General features: G+C 41.1%; 1 protein-coding gene across 4 annotated transcripts in view; it reads left to right on the top strand.

Annotated features, from left to right (window-relative positions):
• The window catches only part of BCL11A (BCL11 transcription factor A), a 190,202-nt gene that overhangs the window by 152,303 nt on the left and 18,940 nt on the right, over nucleotides 1-18,959 (top strand). The gene's annotated exons all lie outside the window — the stretch shown is intronic.

Genomic DNA, 18,959 nt, shown 5'->3' with positions numbered 1-18,959 from the left:
GTCTGCTTATTAAATGTTGCGTAATATTGAAGGCCACAGAAGAAGCTTTTCTAGTAAAATGAGGTCTGGGGAGCTAAGAATTCTTTCATTTGCCTTTTCATATAGAATATTTTGACAGTCATATAGACTGTTCAACTGTTCACATTCTTCTGAAGTGATATAATGTAATTGTTAGAATAATTATTATTAATTATTAATTAAGTTTTAGTTGATCCATTGGTGGCTAATTGACAAGGACCAACGTTAATGGAAAACATTTTGTTCTGGTGTGGTGATATGATACGGAATGAAAAAAAATTAAAGGCAGCTTTTCCTTCTTAGAGTAAAAGGGCAGCTTTCATTTATTAATTTGTAAGCTTTTATTTCACTCATCCTTAAATATCTCAAAAAACAGGTTCTGATGATGTACATATTAATTACATTTTTGATTGGTTAATCAAGTTAAGAGGCAGATGATTAATTGACTAAAATTTCTTTAATTGCTTGACAACCCTAATTATTATGCATTTTTAAAGGATGTATTAAATGTTCAGAACACCGAGATGACATAGTTCCTTCTTTGGTGTAAAGCTTTACCAGCTAGGAAACTCTCCCTGATGTTTAAGTTAAAATCCAATTACCCGTGGCTTGTTTTTATTCTATTTATTTATTTTTCCAGAGTTACTTATTTTTTTCTAAACGTATTATGTGCTGACGAACTAAAAAAAGTTCTCACATAATTAATCAAATGATGGATTTCTGTCTTGCCACTTCGGCTTAAAATGGGACCTCAAGGCAACTTGCAATAAAACTCTTATGGACCACATCCTATTCTAGAAACAACAAAATATCAAGATGATTTTTTTGAAACAGAGGATTCAGTATGATTTTTTTAAAAAAATTAGAAAAATTAAGGCAGTTATCTCTATGGAACAAAAATGTTGGCCATTTCTTTTTTTAAAAAGACTATGGAAAGTGGACTCATTGCGCTGTCCTGAGTGATGGATTTCACAAGCTGAGTGCAGCTGTTAAAAGGCTCTTCCCAACCTTGTTTCCAATGGTGTGGCACCTAGAGCAGAGTCTTGTCTGATATCTGGGCACAGAGAGGGAGTATACAGGCAAAAGATGAATCCCTTGGGGGTCTGTGGGGTTGCAGTGCTGTGCCATCATTAATGCTAAGGAGACCCCAGAGATCATATAGGAAATCTTACTTACAAGGAACAGAAGGCTATTTTTTTTATTGAGGGTGGGGGTAGTTAGCTCTGCCTTTCCTTCAAGAAGCTCAGGGTGGAATAAATGCTGTCTTTCCATGAGTGAACATATGAGTGTAATCAGGGCTTTTTTCTGGGAAAAGAGGTAGTGGGTTGCCCTCAGAGAAAATGGTCACATGGCTGTTGGCCCCGCCCCCTACTCTCCATACAGAGGGGAGTTTAGATTGCCCTCCGCGCCACTGAGTGGCACGGAGGGCAATCTAAACTCCCCTCTGTATGGAGATCAGGGGGCAGGGCCACCAGCCATGTGACCATTTTCAAGAAGTTCCGGAACTCCGTTCCACCTCATTCCAGCTGAAAAAAAGCCCTGAGTGCAATAAATACATAAATAAGATGTCTTGCTTACTTTGTCCCATTATCAGCATAAAGATAATACTGAGTTACCCATGCTGACTCTGTGAATCTCCCACAATTCCACTGACATGGGCTGCAACTGGATTATGCAGAGGCTGAGGGTGGGGGGAAGGGCTGTATCAGCAACATTAACCTCTAGGGTTGCTAGTAGGCCTGGATAAAACAGTCCCATCCTTTTAATAGAGGCTAAATGGGATATTTACCATGTGATGCTGATTTGTACACATTAAGCCTCTATTAAAGGAACAGGATATTTTTCTGCGGCACTGTGTATAGATATAATTTGAGTATTTGTTTACATTAAGAATATGAATTCCTTAAAGTAAACAAAAACTTTGAATATCCTCCAGCCAGTGTTAAGCACATAGAAATTCTACTAGTTTCACTGAGAGATTTAAATACAGTAAAATCTCCTGTACATGCATAGGCTTCTAGCAGAGCTTGCCTCAGCAGGTCTACTCAGAAGTAAATGTCACTTTATTCAGTGGGGCTTACTTTCAAGAAAATGTTCTTCGGATTGCCACCTAAATTCTTAACTTTGGCTGAATTGCATCCTTGTTTTTTGTTAGTTTTTTTTTTACAGACCAGATGGAGAAAAGAGAATCTAATGCAAGTGGTAACAATTAATTATTCCCCCACTTTTTTCATTTTCCATGCCTCAGATTCTGCAATGTCTGAAGACAAACGTTCGTTTGACATTTAAGTTGAATAAAAAGAGTTTCCTGGTTGAGCTTCAAACTGCTGTTCAAATATTTTTTCCTGGTAAAGAGAGAAAGGAGAAGGGAGAGGAGAAAGCATTCCCTGGCATCTGCACTTAAATTGTGCAAGTGAGTCTAGTAACAAAAGATACACACAATCTGTGGGTGAGCATACAAAAGCTTACATGATCATTTAATAAACAACTTCGTAACTAAATGAACTTTATTATTTTATAAAAGTGACAAAGGTCAGCAGGACTGTGGCTCTGTAAGGCAGGGTGAAGCAGCCCAGATTTTGGGATGCCATGAAAGAGTCAGTTTTCAGTTGGGTGGCTGTGTTGGTCTGCAGTAGAAGAGCAAGATTCGGGTCCAGTAACATCTTAAAGACCAACTAGATTTCCAGGGCATGAGCTTTAGAGAGTCAAAGTTCTCTTCTTCAAGTCAAATAATTACATTTTTAAAAACCACCATAAGGGGCAGAATTTTGGGATTTTCTGTCTCAGGCACCAAAATATTTTGGGCAGTTTTAAAAGTCAGATTTGTAACACTGTTGCCTTTGGAAGACATTTCAAGCATTTGGGGGTCTTCAGAGTAATTTTGCTTATGTTTGCTCAAAATGTAAGATGTATGTCAGAGATAAGCTAATTCATGCACAGAAATGACCTTTAACTCACCGACCATAGTTAGAAGCTCAACTCCCACTCAAAGGGAAATGTAAGGTCATCCCACAGAGTTTGTACAACTGCTTAGGCAACACTCTTATCAACTGTGTTTGGAAATTATGCTTGACTTTCACTCCTTGAAATGCTAGGTTTAAGTCCAGATACTGGTCAAACCCAGTCAGTGTGTGATTAAGAATTTGTCACCAAATTAATTTCAAAACCTTTTCACCTTTCAGATGTAAGTCAGTTGAGGTTCTTAGAAGCACCTGTGAGATGGGTCCCAGGATGAGGCAGTTTTGTGGTTTAACTTTTCTAATTCTGTGTTTGGGCCTACAAAGGGTAACTATGTGAATAGCCAAGCCATTCTTTTGAGAGCGCTCTGGGTTAAAAATACCTAGATATTTACTAAGCACCAGCAGTTATGCTTTTCATTTTGGCCAAATGCAGTCTTTAGAAATCTGTCTTATTAATTAATTTATGTTTTTAAACACCACTCTGTTAAGTGCTTCTATGTAACAGTAATCTTAGCATTGCTGTGTTAAGATTTCTGTCATCTTTAGAATTTACACTTAATTCTTCATTTTGGTTTCATCGTAAGTTATTACCAACTAATCAGTCTTTGTAATCAGCAACCTTCAGTTTGAAAGGAATATTTCTATGTCCCATTCTTCTTTCTTTTTTGTAGTACAGTCTTATACAACTTTCCTCAGTCTTGTGTTGAAATTAGTGTTTCATTGGGAGTAACTCTGCTTAGGATTGCATTGTCACTCATGAAGTGCACTGAGTAACCTTGGGCATACTATCTCTTAGTCTAACATAACTCACAGGTGTGTTTCGAGAATAAAATGGGATACAAGAATACTTCCTTATGCTCCATGGCTGGTTTACGTTCTTCCATAAGAAAGATTCTCACAAGGATTTCCTCTCAAAAAGGAGAAGAAAAGATTGTGTATACATTTCAACTAGAGTTGGGCATGAACCGAAATACGAACCAAAGTTTATGATGAACCGGATTGGTTTGTTGTTTGTGAACCGGCAGTTCATCAGGAGCCCATTTCTGACACAAACTTTTGGCTGGTTCATTTGGTTCATTTTTTGGTTCGTCACTGCAGACAGCCTGGCACCGATCAATCAGTTTCCTAGGCAACAGGGGATGGACTTCCTGAAGACCTTCTGCTGACCCAGAAGTGGCTTTCTGCTGACCTGGAAGTGATGATTTGTTGACCTGGATGTGATGTTTTCACAAACCAAAATGAACCAGTTCGTGAACCAGGGCAGGTTCATGAAAGTTTGAGGTTCATGAAATGCGACGAACCACATAGTTTTTTTTCTGGTTCGTGCCCATCTCTAGTTACACTTACATGATGAGAGAGCATGTGCATGGGAGGCTTATTCTGACTATCCCATACTGTAATAGTCTGCCCCAGTGAAATTCTGGAAATTGTAGTTCTTTGAGTAAAGATATCTTACTAAATATTGCCAGTATCCTCTCAAAAGAAGTTCCCTCATCTTAGAGGAAGCCACAATACATCCTACACTGGTCGATTGAAGATGGTTTTCCTGCTTGGTACTGAAACTTCCTGTTGGAGGTAAAATTTGGTACAGATTGGATCGTTGGGGGGATTTTTAACAAGTTGACACAGCCTTAGAATCTTATGATACAGCAGTATGTATGTCTGTGCATATACTTTGAAGGTAATTCCAGATTGTTGTCAGAGTTGGGCAGTTGGGAGAAAATTATGGTAAAGTAAGTTAACTGAAGATAGTAAGAAGTATGTGTATGTGTGTAATGCAGGGGGGAAGAAGTACTATATTTTGTGTTCCTTAGCATTGTCTGTTTTTTCTCAAAGTTTGCAGAGACTGAATCCAGACTGACAGTTTGAAATGGAGAATGTTGTAGAATAAATACGCCATCTTAACCAACTATACTTCATAAAACATGATAGGAAAATTAAGTTATATTATGGTGATTGTGAGGGATTAGCAGGTGAGGACCCCTGGAATAAATCCAACCCACAGCAGTCTTGATCCCACAGTTACTCACTCATAGTGTGGATGTTTGTATAATTTCTGTGGCGATAGGACTTGCCAGTAGAAGCTGGGAAACTGGGAGAATGGACAGCCACCAATCCATGAAAGCATTCTCTAATGACTATTCAAAACCAGGTTTGCTGACCAGGGTTACTGTTAATTTTTTTTTTAAAAAAATCAGGCTTAAGGGCAGCTTACTGTACATCTGAAACAATACAATACTACATATAATATCTGGTTTGAAACAGTGCAGCCTAAAACTCAAATTATACAGAGCAGCAGTAAGAAATAGCCCTTAAAATGCAAGGTAAGTCCATATTATTTGCTATCAAAGGGCTCAGGAGAACAGGACAGTTCTGTTCTAGCTCTGGAAAGAGAACAGTGTCATCTTAAGTTGAGATACAATTTCAGAAGATACTCTGGGTTGGATCTAAAGTTATATTCTACCAGTAGAAGGGGGCGATAATATTCCCCCTCCCACTACAGACCTCTACTTTACCCCTGCACTATTCCTGAGAATCCACTGTCCCCTAGGAGCAGCATTCGGGAGATCTCAGTGAGTTGCAATGAGAGGGGTACAATAACAATTGCCCTCCTTCTGCTAGCAGAAAACAACCTTTGGATCAAACCCCTGTTTCTGGTAGCCACCTGCCTAACTTCTAAGGAGAGTTTCTTGAAGCAATGCCTCAGACAGAAATTTCAGCAGATGGGGAAATTCATATGAGGAAAGGTAGTCCTTTGATCCCATCATTTTCTCTGCCTGTTGATGGGCCCCAACCACTGCTGAAGTACTCATTCCTTTCTCCAAAGTGCTCCTTAAAGCCGTTTCTTCTGGTGAAGTCTTTGTGCTTTCTCTTTGTGTGTAGATAGGATTAACAGTTAAAGAGTTGACTGGCCCAAAACCTTTGCCATGTGTATGCTGGGTGGAAAACACATTTGCACCCACATAATGTGTGAAGAGGCTGTTACAGCATGTTCTTGCATTACCTCAGCTTTCTGGAAGCCACCATGGTGGCTTCTTCCCAGCCACCTAGTAACATATAATTGGAGAGGACGCCTTGCACAGTTGCTTTTGATACTACTGTATGTCCAAGGAGGACATGTTTGTGTGGGTTGTTGCCACACTGACTCCTTCTATGTGAACTCTAGGCTCTTATATGGGAAAAGTGATGCAGGAAGAAGCCATGTTTGTAGATAGCTGAGGTAACATAAGAACAGTCTGTAAATTGCAGCACTGGATATCATTGATCATTACTTCTGTAAATGTCAATTGTGTACAGATACTAAAAATGTTGGATGTTGCCTTTACTTTCACAAATGAGGAAAGCTTTCCCAAAGCTTGTTGGCATGGCAGCCAACATATTATTCTGTTACTGACTTGGCAGAGTTAAGGGCTTAAATGCCTAGCTCTAGAACGGTTTCCCTCCTTTGCCTCCCAACAGCAATGGCATCTAACTGACATGATTTCTTCCCAGCTGGCCTCCCTTCAGCGTTAGTTTTCTGGCTCCATTGCTAGGAGCAATGGGAATGCCTTTGAGGAAACTATAAGCCACCTTAACAGGGTTTTTTTTAAAAGAAAAATGAAAATGCATTAACAATAAACATTCATTTAAAGGCGTTTCACTTAGCAGATAAATATGGCCCAGCAGAAATTCAGACGTCTAAAGAAATACCATTTCCTATGTGGACATCTTGTATTTTCATGGCTGTGCAATGGTCTCCAGGTTGCAGGCCAGGTTTACTCCTGCTCAGCTTCAATAATTTCACAAAATAACAAAGAATGGTACAAGATTTTAAAAACTAGCACTTTTGTTGTATGGATGACAAACCACTTCCACCCCAAAGCCTACAATTTAGGCTTTATAGCCAGCATGATCAGCCTGTGACACTTCAAGCCAAATGCAGCCAGTAAGCCATTGGCAGCAGCCTGACAACTCCGTCTTTTTATATAAAGCCTCTAATGGGCCACCATACAAAGCTGGCTTGGAGGTCACAAGTTGTGCAACGCTGCTGTAAAATCAGACAAATAATTTGAATTATATAGCCACATTTGTGTAAACTGTAATCCACATTAAAAATGGTTGTTAACTTATTTTGTGTCCTGCCATAATCAGAAAAAGTTCAGAAAAAGTTGGGTTATAGACAAAACAACAACATTCGATTCACATACTGTCCTTCAGGACAACTTAATGCCCACCCAGAGCAGTTTACAAAGTATGTCATTATTATTGCCACAACAAAACACCCTGTGAGGTGGGTGGGGCTGAGAGAGCTCCAGAGAACTGTGACTAGCCCAAGGTCACCCAGCTGGCTTCAAGTAGAGGAGTGGGGAATCAAACCCGGCTCTCCAGATTCAAGTCCCGCGCTCTTAACCACTACACCAAACTGGCTATACCTTCAGTATACTGAAGGTTTGTATTTTTCAAAATACAATGTGAAATATTTGGATGATTTACTTGGTTTAGCGCAGAATCCAGACTGTGCTTTAAGGTTAGATGGCCTTAGTCAAATTCATATACCTTAGTCTCTTTGTAAAACGAGGACTGATAGTAACTAGACTTAAAATGGTGTGGCAAAAGTGAATGAATTAAGGGTTGCACTTTATTCTGAGAGAGTGCTTAATAAAATGACACACACTAATAAAGTTTGCTTTGATTTTATGTTCATGAAGAAGGTCTGATGTTATAAGGTGATTTCTCGTTTTAATTTGTTGAGTATATGCATGAATACATGCTCCTTCAAAGGCTTTATAATGTCAAACGAGGTATCTGCACAGCAGATATTGATTCATTCCACCTGTCAGTTAGTGTTTTTGTGTTAAAATTGTGACTCACATACTATTTAGTCACATTTGCCTCTCTCCCACCTACTTCATTGTGTCTAAAATGGTCTAAATCTGAGATTTTCATAATTTCAGCCTTGCACATTGATATACCTGCAAAGAACCCCCTTGTGATGTTAAAAGATTCTGGGAAGTAGTATAGAGTTGACCCTGCACAAAATAATGTTGGATCTCACCTTTGCCTCACATGGAATGAAGTGGTGGTTGTGATATTGGCTGTGGAGGTGGAACTTGTGGGGAGGCAAAATCTCATTTCTCCGTCCCTGCCACCCACCCATTCTTGTTTCTCTTCCTCCCCATCCAAACTTTTCCTGTTATTCTTTCCTCCTGCCCAACTTTTACTCTGTCCGCCCAATTTTTCCTTGTTACTCTTTTGCCTACCCCACCCAGCCTTTCATGTTATCCTTTTAACCCACCCAACTTTCCCATCACCCTTTTACCCTGTCCCTGTGATATTGTTCCCTGTTACTCTGTCCTCTCCACCAACCTTTCCTTGTTATCCTTTCTCCTCTCTCCCACTCACACTCCCTTGCCTTTATCTTATTGTTAGTGGTTCCCCACCCCCACCCCCAGGAGCCTGGCAACGCCATTTTGCATGAGCTTTCAGCTGTTAGAACTTGGCCCGAGGCCCCAATCTGGCACCATACCACACACCTAATCAGGGTTGGGGTCTTTAAGCAATTTTTTAACATGTAAATCTTCTGTAAAATGGCATGTGATGGAAAACGTTGTGGGGGTAGATTTCAGGGAGCTTAGCTCCGCAGCAACATACATCACCACCAGTGGAGGATAGGAGGGTCCTTCCTCACTCTTTGTCAGGGACTCTTCTGGGCAGCTGCATAGTTTCAGTGCGAGGGGAGGGGGCTCCTGGCATCTGCTGCTGGGCTCAGCAGAGCTGCTAGCTGTGGCGACTCCCAAGGCAGCTGGGCATCCTGCCACAACTTTATCTTTTCCACAGCAGAGGCAGTGGTGACTCCCCCACCAGGCCCCAGCCTCAGTCACGCTGCAGTGGCAGCTTTACCTCCTCAGTTGTGGAGGCTGGTGGTAGGTGTTGCATAGACAACGCTGTTCTTTTTTGCGGGGGGGGGGTTAACCCCCCATTTATTTCATGTGGTTTAATGCTATTTCTTCAAACCTCAGGATTTCTCAAGGTTACAGATTTAAGAATCGACAGATTGGGGCCACATGGCTATTATATAAGATGTGTGAATTGCTCCTGACTTTGACAGTCTGTCAGGTCAGGTTAGGTTTAGTAAAATTTATCTTAATGAACTGGAAGAGGAGTATGAGGTCCTTGGTGGGCTGGATAGTTTGGGCTTTTTAAAATAACACAGTTTTTCTTTCTTTTTTGTATCCCTGTCTTTGGATAGGGATGTTCAGTGAAGGTAAAACTGGGAATGAAAGGAAAGTCTTCAGTTTTCAGAAAGAAAAGAAGATGAGCCTAAATTCTTGTTGGTCTCCTGTTGAAATTTGGAAGGTTGGCAGGACTTCCTACACAGCAGGGCAAAAGAGGGGGTGGCGCAGCAGGGGCCCTTCTGTCTGGCCCACTCTCTGCTCTGTGTTCTTGTTTCCCTTCCTGGCTCCTAGGAGCAAAAACAGTGTGTTTCTCCCCCTCCTCCTTCCTTCTGGCTTGTTGGCAGGGCAGAGAAAGATCCCAGGTGGCTGTCGCCCATTGATCCAGTGTTGACAGAACTGTTCGATGGCTGGTCATGTGATGTGAGTCACACATGGGTATCCCGGGCTCATGGTTTCTCTGCTTATTCTGCTTGAATCCACACTTCAGCTTTCAAACTTGGAATCCTCAGGAAGTCCAAACTCTAGATTTGCCAATTTGTGAAATGCAGAATAATAATAGACCCCTAAAGATGCAAGAAGGTAAGGTGGAACCAGTGCTGCACACTTATGATCTTTTAACGTAGATTATGTAACCCTTTGCAGCCTTTAACCAACTTCTCATACTCCTGATGAGAATGAAGGAAAGAGTTGGAGTGCACAGATGAAATTATCTGAATTAAATTGATTGAAATCAATCTGCTTCTTAAAAATGAGCTCACATGTGTGAAATCTCCAGTGGACTGGATATTGCAGAAAGCGGATTTGTACACTGCAGGCACCCTTCGCATGCCCTATGTATACCCTGGCAGTGAGGGGCTGCTTATACTTTGCCTTTGCCACAATAATGCCCCCAAGTGTAGAATTTTACTTATTCCCATAGAAGTGAAAGGCAATGATTCAATTACCTTTACTTATATGGAAGAAATTAAAGGAACAGGCTAAACTGGAATGCTCCCTTACCCAGTGGTGACCCTGCCACTGAGACTGAAGTGTGCACTTACAGAGTGAGTCCTTCCCCTTCATCTACAATAGTCGCATCAAAGGTTCTGTTTCCTGAACACACCAGAGTGGGGTGGAATGTTGGAAACCGGCTTTTGCATTGATAGCTAGATGAATCACAGGCTGAATCCATGCCTGGAAAATCAGAACAATTCTGATGCAGTACAATTCTGATGCAGATTTTGAGGCAGTGACTGTTAGGTTGGGAATTCCCATGGCACAGAACGTATTATCCTAGCTGCAGAGATTATGAGGAAAGTAGTTTGACTTTGTGTCAGTCCTGTGCTTTTACAGTCACACCAAGGAAAAATAGAATATGGAATGGGGCAGAAAGTTCACATTTCCAGAATATCGCCATTGGTTATTTTGTAAATCAAACTCTTACGGATGTGAATGTAAACTGGAAATTCAGAAGCTTAGAGGATAACGTCGGTGGTCAGAGATGTCAGGCCTCAATAAACAACTGATTTCTGCTAAGTTGTTCCCTTGAGCTCAGTATCTTCTACAATCACTGGCTGTGGCTCTCCAGGGACCGGGGCAGAGAAAGGCCTCCAATACTTGCTACCTGAGGGTACAAACTGACATGATGAAGATCTGTCTGTAAAGGCCATAGTCCCAGTTCAGATTGGGCCATGGAGGGGATAGGGAGCTCCGTTTAGTTTATTGAAAGCAGCATCCCTGCACAGTAAACATTTTAAAGGAACAAGATACCACCTCTTCAAAACCTGTCTTTTCTCCTTTAAAATGCTAAAGACCATGTGGTTTCAGTTAATGCGACTGTAGCTGCAGCTGGAGTTGGGGCTCCAGCTGCAGCTACAGGCTCATGAGGCCTTTTACAGACAGACGGAGATCCAGGCTCTTCACATCTGTTTGTGCCCAGAGATCCCTTTGATATCAGGGACTAGATCCTTGGCATGCAAACATGTGCTCCGAGCCACAGCCCTTCCCCAAATGCCCTACATTGTTTCTTGTCCCTCCCCACATCCCGAACATATAATTGCTTTATACAGTCAGGTTGTTGATCCATTTAGCTCAGTATTGCCTGTTGTGAGTGACACTGGCTTTCTAGGGTCTTAGCAGAAAAAGATCTTTTCCAGAGTTGCTTTCTAGGCTTGTTAGGTAGAATTCTCTTAATTCTTCTTTGCCAAATTTCTTTCTAAAATCCAGCAATCCATTTCTATTCCTCTTTTTAGGAATTGGAGTTAGTTTTGAAACAGTTCCTCTTTCATGAAGAGGAAAATTCAGTTTCTGTATTTAAGAAGTAATTTGTTTATTTATTTATATACTACAAGCATCTTTGAAAAATTAAGAACAAGGTAAGAGACAATTAAACACAAAGCAGGACTTGTCTAAACATATCCTTGCTGTATCAGGCTGGTTTTTACCCTTTGTATCACATTACAGCGGTGCAGCAACAGACAGAAATCTACAGGTGAGGAAATCTACACTATCAAATGGTTAAAGAAACCTCAAAGATAAATTAATGAGAAATCCAAGAAAATTCCTCTTTTGAAAGAGGAAATGAGAATAAGAGAAACCAATTGCTGTATCTACAAAAGAAAATTTCAGAAAAAGAATTCCACCCCCTGTAACTCTGTCGCTGTGTTGCTATCTAGGGAACATGGAACAGTAAGCATGCAAAGCGTGTGCCGTGGCAGGGGGAAATGCCTTTTCCAAGATGAAGGCTGCTTTGACCTATACGTACATCATTTCAAAAAAAGGGGTTTTCTCCTTCAGAACTGTTTTTTATTAATACGTAGCTTCATGCAGATTTGATTGATTAGCATTAGAACTCATACAGTTATTCAGCTAAGATGACTTTATCCAGGTGACAGCCCTAGTTTTCAAGGCTTTCTCTTTGCTTTTGAGGACTAGTAAGTTCTCTCTGCATGTGTGTGTGTGTGTATTTTTTAAATTGAAACATCCAAAAGTCCCTCCCACCACTACCACCGATCTTGGATTCCGAAGTGCTACTTTTTCTTGAAACATAAAACAAATTGTTACAGACTTTGAAAGTGGCTCCTTAAAAGCCACAGTCTTCTTTGCTGTCGACTGTTCTGAGGTAGACAAGGGAAAGTTCCATCCTCGCCTGCCTCAAGTCTTGGCAACCGTCAGGTCCAGATTGGCTGGATTAATATGATTTGCTAAACAGGGGCCTCCTCGCCCATGCTTGGCCTGGCTTTGTTCCAGATATCGCTTAGCCGTAATCCATTGCTTTATTTTCATATGGTAGAAGAAGCTGTGCCGTGGCACAAGTGGCTGTGATGAACTTAGCCTGGGATTTAGCCAGGGCTGCATACACTTTGTGTTAAAAAAAATCAAAACAATCTGTATTAAGTTAATTCAAAATCACACACCAATTCTTTAGCTTGTATAAAATTGGCAGTGTAAGAAAATGTGCATTTATTTCAGTATTTAATTTTTCTGTTTCTTCTAACCATTGGCAAGGGGCAGTAGTGTTTAAGAACTTCAAAGGGTATTTGCAGTGCAAGTCTTAAGAATGCTTCCCTGGGAGTAAACCTTGTTGAATAGACCTGAGTAGCATTGAGTCGCTAATAATACTTTGCTCTGTACTAGATAGTCCAAGCTAGTCAGATCTTGGAAGCTAAGGAGGGTCAGCCCTGATTAGTCCTGGGATAGGAGGCCACTAAGGAGGTCTAGAGTTGCTACATAAAGGCAAACAATGGCAGACCACCTCTGACTGTCTCTTGCCTTGAAAACTCTATTGGGTTGCCAAAAAAGTGGCTGCAACTTGGCAAAACAAAACAAAAAGTAAGTCCACACCTTGCACTCGTAATTGGGATGTATTAGCACACAGCCAGCCACACAGGGCTCTTTCACCCTGGACCATCCCTGTATTTAATATGAGGACTCAGCCACAGCATATGTCAGTCATTTGACTGTTGCTTTGAACCATATGAATCACTGGGGTGGGGTAGGGGGAGAAGAGTGCTGAAAGAAGTTCTTCACATGTCTGTAGTTTGAGGACATGGCCTGTAATGAGGAGTGACAACTATATAAGACGTTAAAGTCCCACCAGCTGCCAGAAAGCATGCATCCTCTTCTGGCTTTCCCATTGCCTCCATACTTTCAAGCCTTTCTTCAAAACTTTAATGCTGAATTGTGTACCCACTACCCAATTCCATGCGTTCTCTATACTGGTAGGTAACCACCTGTGGTCGTCACAATTAAGGACCTATTTATTTACTAACTCAGGGTGTTACACTCATTTCTGGATGACTCAGAACAGGGAGAACATTGGCTGTTGCTCTGCAGACACCCATGCACTTCCTCCAGTTTCTCTCTCAGAACAGCCTTTGTGTAGGCCTCTGCAGGTTTATGCCTAGGCAGTGGCAAGCAAAAATAAAGTTGTAGCAGCTGAGGAAAAACTGGAAGAACAGTGGGAGGCACACATGACTACCTGAGCTTGTTCCCATGACCAAGCGTGTGGGAGCAACTGCCCCATTCTGAGGTGATATGGGGGAGCTCCTTCTCAGTCAGAGAGCCTTAGAGGTGCCAGATGGGATCTGGACAAATAACAGATCCTAGGGAGAGGCAGGAGGGGGGGGGACTTCATGCATGTATGCTCCTAAGGTGACATGATGACATAACATCATTATGCTGACACCCCCCCCCCCCCACTTCCGGGTGCCACTCCTGGATGCCGCCATGCCGCTACAGGAGGCCGCCTGTGTGCTCAGGCTGCTTCTCTGGGCTGGTGGCGGTGCCATGCCTCTGGAGAAGTGGGGGGGGGGAGAGGTCAGGTTCCGGTTTGCGGGGAACATTTTCCCCAGACAGTCCCCCCAAATGCTGGACTATCTGGGTGAAAACGGGACACCTGGAAACCCTAGAGAGCTTCTGCCTGGATTTGGGTGTGAACAGAGCCAGATCCTGTCTCAGGTCAGTGGCGGACCCACAGCCTTTCTTATGACTCTTTTGGTTGAACTTAGTTTTATAACTTTTATTTATTTATTTAACCTTCTTGCTTTTCTCCACTTGGATTATAGAAACAAGTGGTTTTTCTTTCATCATTCTCCCAGTGTTGCAATGTGTGTGTCTGGGGGAAGGGGGTGGGATTTGTGTAAGCATCTATTCCCTATGAAAGGCAGAGGTTGTGGGACTGCCATAATGGAAAGAGATAAACAGTGCGAGCCTAAGCAGAGTTAGGCCCTTCCAACTCCTTTGACTTGAAAAGTGCTGCTACTTCACTGTATCTTGGGGTAAAGACCTCAAGTGCTTTTGACAAAGTTCACCTCTTTTGTTGATCCTTTTTTCTAACTCTTTAATATACTGGTAATCCTGCATCGACTGTTAAGATCTCTGTAGGAGGTAAAATGGTCAGTCAATAGCTTTCATAATTAATCAAGTACTAATAGACAAATTAGAAATTGTGCTTCTTCAAAGCGGGAGGTAAATCATTCATAGATTTTAACTATCTTGCTGGCCTGTGCTCACTCCCACCTCCTCTTGGTCACCAAACAAGAATGGAAGAATTGGAAGCTTGTTTTTCATCTGAGCAAATGAAGAAAAATATTACATTTTATACTCTAGTAAATCAATAAAGCCTAAAAAAAATTTTTTTTTTGCTATGCAGGAAATCGATTCTAGCCTTTACAACAGTTAAAGATGTTATGAAGAAAGTCATTTGCCAAATTATGGGACGTAACACATTTATTGATGACTGTAGGTTAGGAATTTTGGCTTCACGAATGCTGTAATACAATCTACTGCCCCGACAAGAAGCTGAATGAAATACAGATTATACGGTGAAACTGTAATGCATCATTTGCTATTAGTGGACTGGTAATAATTACCAGTTTCAAAGCTGCTTTTTTCCCCCATGTAATCTTTACTCTCCGCCGTAACAGCCTTTCTCATTGACATTATGATTACACCAGCTGCCCTTCTGATCCAGAATATCTAGTTGATGGGAATGCTAAAATGCAATTACAAAAACTGTATGTTGTATCCTCATTATAAGATACAGTGCTATTTCCACTGACCTAATACATAAACTAGCAAAGCAGGGGGAGCATTTCATTGTTAGCATAGCGGAGGCTGATGGCATCACTTGCATGTTGTTAAGAGCTTCCAGTTTGCAATAGCAAAACAGAACAAAACTCATTCCTTTCCCCACTGTCCTTTGCCCCCCCAACCTTTCTCATGTACCCATTGTGGTTGTGCCCTTCCTGGATCCCCACTCCCCACCAACCCACACCCTGAATCCACAAAACAAGTATGTTGGAATGTGCAAATCCAACTGAATTTTTGTCTTTCTGGAAGATGTATGTATTTATCTGCTGCTGTCTTCAGTGCCCTATGCTAAACATGGTAATGTACTTCATTAAAATGCTGGCATTGGCAGAAGAATGAAATGTTAAATATTATTCCAAAGGCTTTTTAAAGCAACCAAAATGTTAAACACCTGCCAGAAATGGCTGAATTTCACACACTCTCTCTTTTACTCACCCAATTCAGATTGTCAGACTAAATGTATAATAATAGAGGAACCTGAAGCTACAGAGTGAAAAAAAACCCTCCGTGTAAGTCGCAATAGACATAACTGTAAGGCTGCCTGCCTGTCATTTTCCAAAGTCATTTATTCAACACATTGTATAATGAAAATCCCCTTATAAAGCTTTTCTTCTTCTTCTTTGAAGTGTGGAGGAAAACAAGAACAATGAAGATCAGTTGATAGGGACTTCAGCATTTTCTTTCAAAATCCATCCACTTCATTTTCTCCTCCCTCCTTTCCAGCAGCACGTACATTAGGCATATGTTTGGAAACCTAATTTTGGCATCTACTGTCTAATCTTGTAAAAAGATTTGCCCACAAGTGGGTTATATTGAGTGAGATTATAAACAGTACTGTAAAGTAAATTACAGGTCAGCTTCGAAGTACATTGAGCAGTCAAATGCCATTGTAAGTCTTGCTTGTTGTTAGGGGACTAATACTGTGTGTGTGTGCGCGTGTATGCATGCATACACACACGTGTGTGTGTGTGTAGTAGTATTCACTAGCAAACCTGGGCAGCTTTTATGTTTTCCAAATGACTAAGTAATTAACTTCACAATCAGCTGTCAGGATAACAAAGAAGGAATCCAGTGGCACCTTGGAGATTAACAAAAAGTATTCCAGCATAAGCTTTTGTGTCAGGATAAGCTGTTGGGATGTTTATTTCTCCTCAATCTGTGCTGTAATTTCAGTTTTAGGTAGAGAAGATCACAGTGAAACAGAATGATATGCATTAACCTTAAAATTAAAAAAATGGACCAAGGACATATTTTCATCTCAAAGCTGTCATGAAGCAAAGCCACATGAGAAGGATTTTTGGAGAGGGGCCATGGGCCAGTGGTAGATAGGGTTGTCAGGTTCAGCCTGGCAACTGGCAGGAGGGCTGGGGGCAGGGACAAAGGAGTGTGGGACATCAGTGACCATAGAGATTCCATCGATTCCTAGAACTATCCTTTGTCATAAGTGATGTAGCAATTAATATAATTTTTCTCCCGCCACCACTCAAAGCAGTAGTGGACAATGGGACTTGCCAGCAGGAAGCCTCCTACCATAGTGGGAGGCCTGGCAAGCCTAGTTGTTGAATATATACTGTATGTGCAGAAGGGTCCTTGGTGAAGTCTCAGGTTGAAGGGTCTGAAGAGCAGGAGGCTGGGAAAGACCTTTCTCTTCATGCGGCCTTAGAAATCTACTGTCCATCAAAGTGGATATTTCTGAGCTGCATGGACCAATGCTTTGACAGAGTGTATATCTATGAATGTGTGTGTGAGGCCATTGTTTTATCAAAGTATAGGTGCTCTACCATGTGGAGCCCCCATTAATATAAAGCAAGCGTCTTATGAGTAAGACCATTTTGCAGTCTAGCTGCTGCATATTTAATATAGTGGACATGTTTTTAATACATAAAACAGTGTTTTCGGCAGCAAACATGAACAGTTGGAATGACTGAAATACATGTTTTTAATGCTTTCTACAAACTGGGTAGCCATCAGCCCAGCGGGGCCCCCACATATTTATAGTCAGGTGTTTCAGGATGTGTACCAGCAATATGACATATCAATGTAAACTGTGACAAATGTGATTACAGCATGAAGTATGGAGCTGCTGTTAAAACATCTGCACCAGTGTGTAATAGTGATCAAGAGAATATTGTTAGTGAATGTCCTGCATGCCAAACTAGGTGCAAGGAAAAACACCACCCAAGAAAATTTAGAGAATCTCCTGTTCCAGCTCGGTGTTGCAATTATCCACTTGAAAACACGGCTAAATTTTGATTGGTGGTTGGGAGAAGATTGACATTCAAGCTAGCAAGCCATCACCTAATAGAAAGCTGGTTGAGACCTGCCATGGTTCAGAGTTCGATTAGAATATGGGTTTCTTGACTGGTTGCACCAGCTCATACTAACGTTTAACGTATGTTTGCTGCAAAGTGGAACGGCCCTACATTTCCCCCTGACCCATCTCCATAATGACTAACTTTTAAAAAAGTGAAATGACATCATGATGGTATGTGACATTGTGACACCGACTTTCTTTAGCCTGCTTGATTTATGCTAGATATGCTATTTGTGCTACATACCTCACAATAGAATAATACCATGCCATACTACTGTCAGCAGCAATCATACGAACCCCTTAAATGGCTTGTTTGAGCCCCAGGTTTGGAGCAGACATGTAGATAACATAGCATGTTGGCTGATACATAAACCCCTACCTTCCCCAAGAGAAGGCTGATTGCACACTACAGACTGACAGAAGAGTTTCCTACTAGAATGTAGGAACTGGTTATCTGTGCTGCATTAAGATAAATTGTTATCAAATAGCGATCCATAGCAATTTATCGAATTGGCATTTACAGTCATGTGCATTTTCAGTGCAAGAGTAACAAAAATGGCTTCAGTGGGACTTTTATTCAGGCCAAATGGCTCTTTCTGGATATTCAGCTAGATGAACTTTTCCTCTTTCTCTCTTGTATCAGTTGAATCTTTCTTAGCCAAATGTAGGATGCGAGTTATTCAAATCATTTTATTTGAACTTTTATCTGTTCAAAACTCCTATTCCATATATACATAGCACTTTCCATTGTCCAACTGTCTAATTATTTAGAATTGTTTTGGTGATTCCCAAAGCCAGTAGGACAAAAATGATTGGAGTGTTATCATAGTTCTCATTTTCTGAATTGCCAGCTTAAAGCAGCATCTGTAAATTTGGGAGTCATTTTAAATGCAATTAGTTTTTTAGAAGACATGTCTGCTCTGGACATGCTGGCACATAAATAACTAGCTTTGGCCTTGATACTATAGGATGAGATACACAACTGAAGCTTCCATATAAGTAGAAGTAAGTGCCATGGATTTCAGCAAGACCTACTTTCAAATACATATGCTTAGGCTGTAATTGAGCATGCTTACTTGGGAGTTTCAGGTGGGTAGCCATGTTGATCTGCAGTAGAAGGGCAAGATTTGAGTCCAGTAGCACCCTGAAGACCAACAAGATTTTCAAGGTATAAGTGTCAAAGCTCCTTTAGTCGATTTTCAAGGTATAAGTGTCAAAGCACCTTTAGTCAGATAATGAAGGGAGCTTTGACATTCAAAAGCTTACACCCTAAAAATCTTGTTGGTCTTGAAGATGCGACAGGACTTGAATCATGTTGTTTTACCTTGGAGTAAGTCCCATTGAACTCAGTTGGAGATATTTCCAAGGAAGTTATGTATAAGACTGGATGGTGCAGTTGCCTGTTTATTAGGAAATGTTACACTGAAATCACTGGGAATT

Source organism: Eublepharis macularius, chromosome 1, assembly GCF_028583425.1.
Source record: "Eublepharis macularius isolate TG4126 chromosome 1, MPM_Emac_v1.0, whole genome shotgun sequence".
Taxonomy (NCBI): Eukaryota; Metazoa; Chordata; class Lepidosauria; order Squamata; family Eublepharidae; genus Eublepharis; species Eublepharis macularius.
The sequence above is the reverse complement of the archived record's forward strand: the minus strand, read 5'-3'. Positions and strand labels throughout refer to the sequence as shown.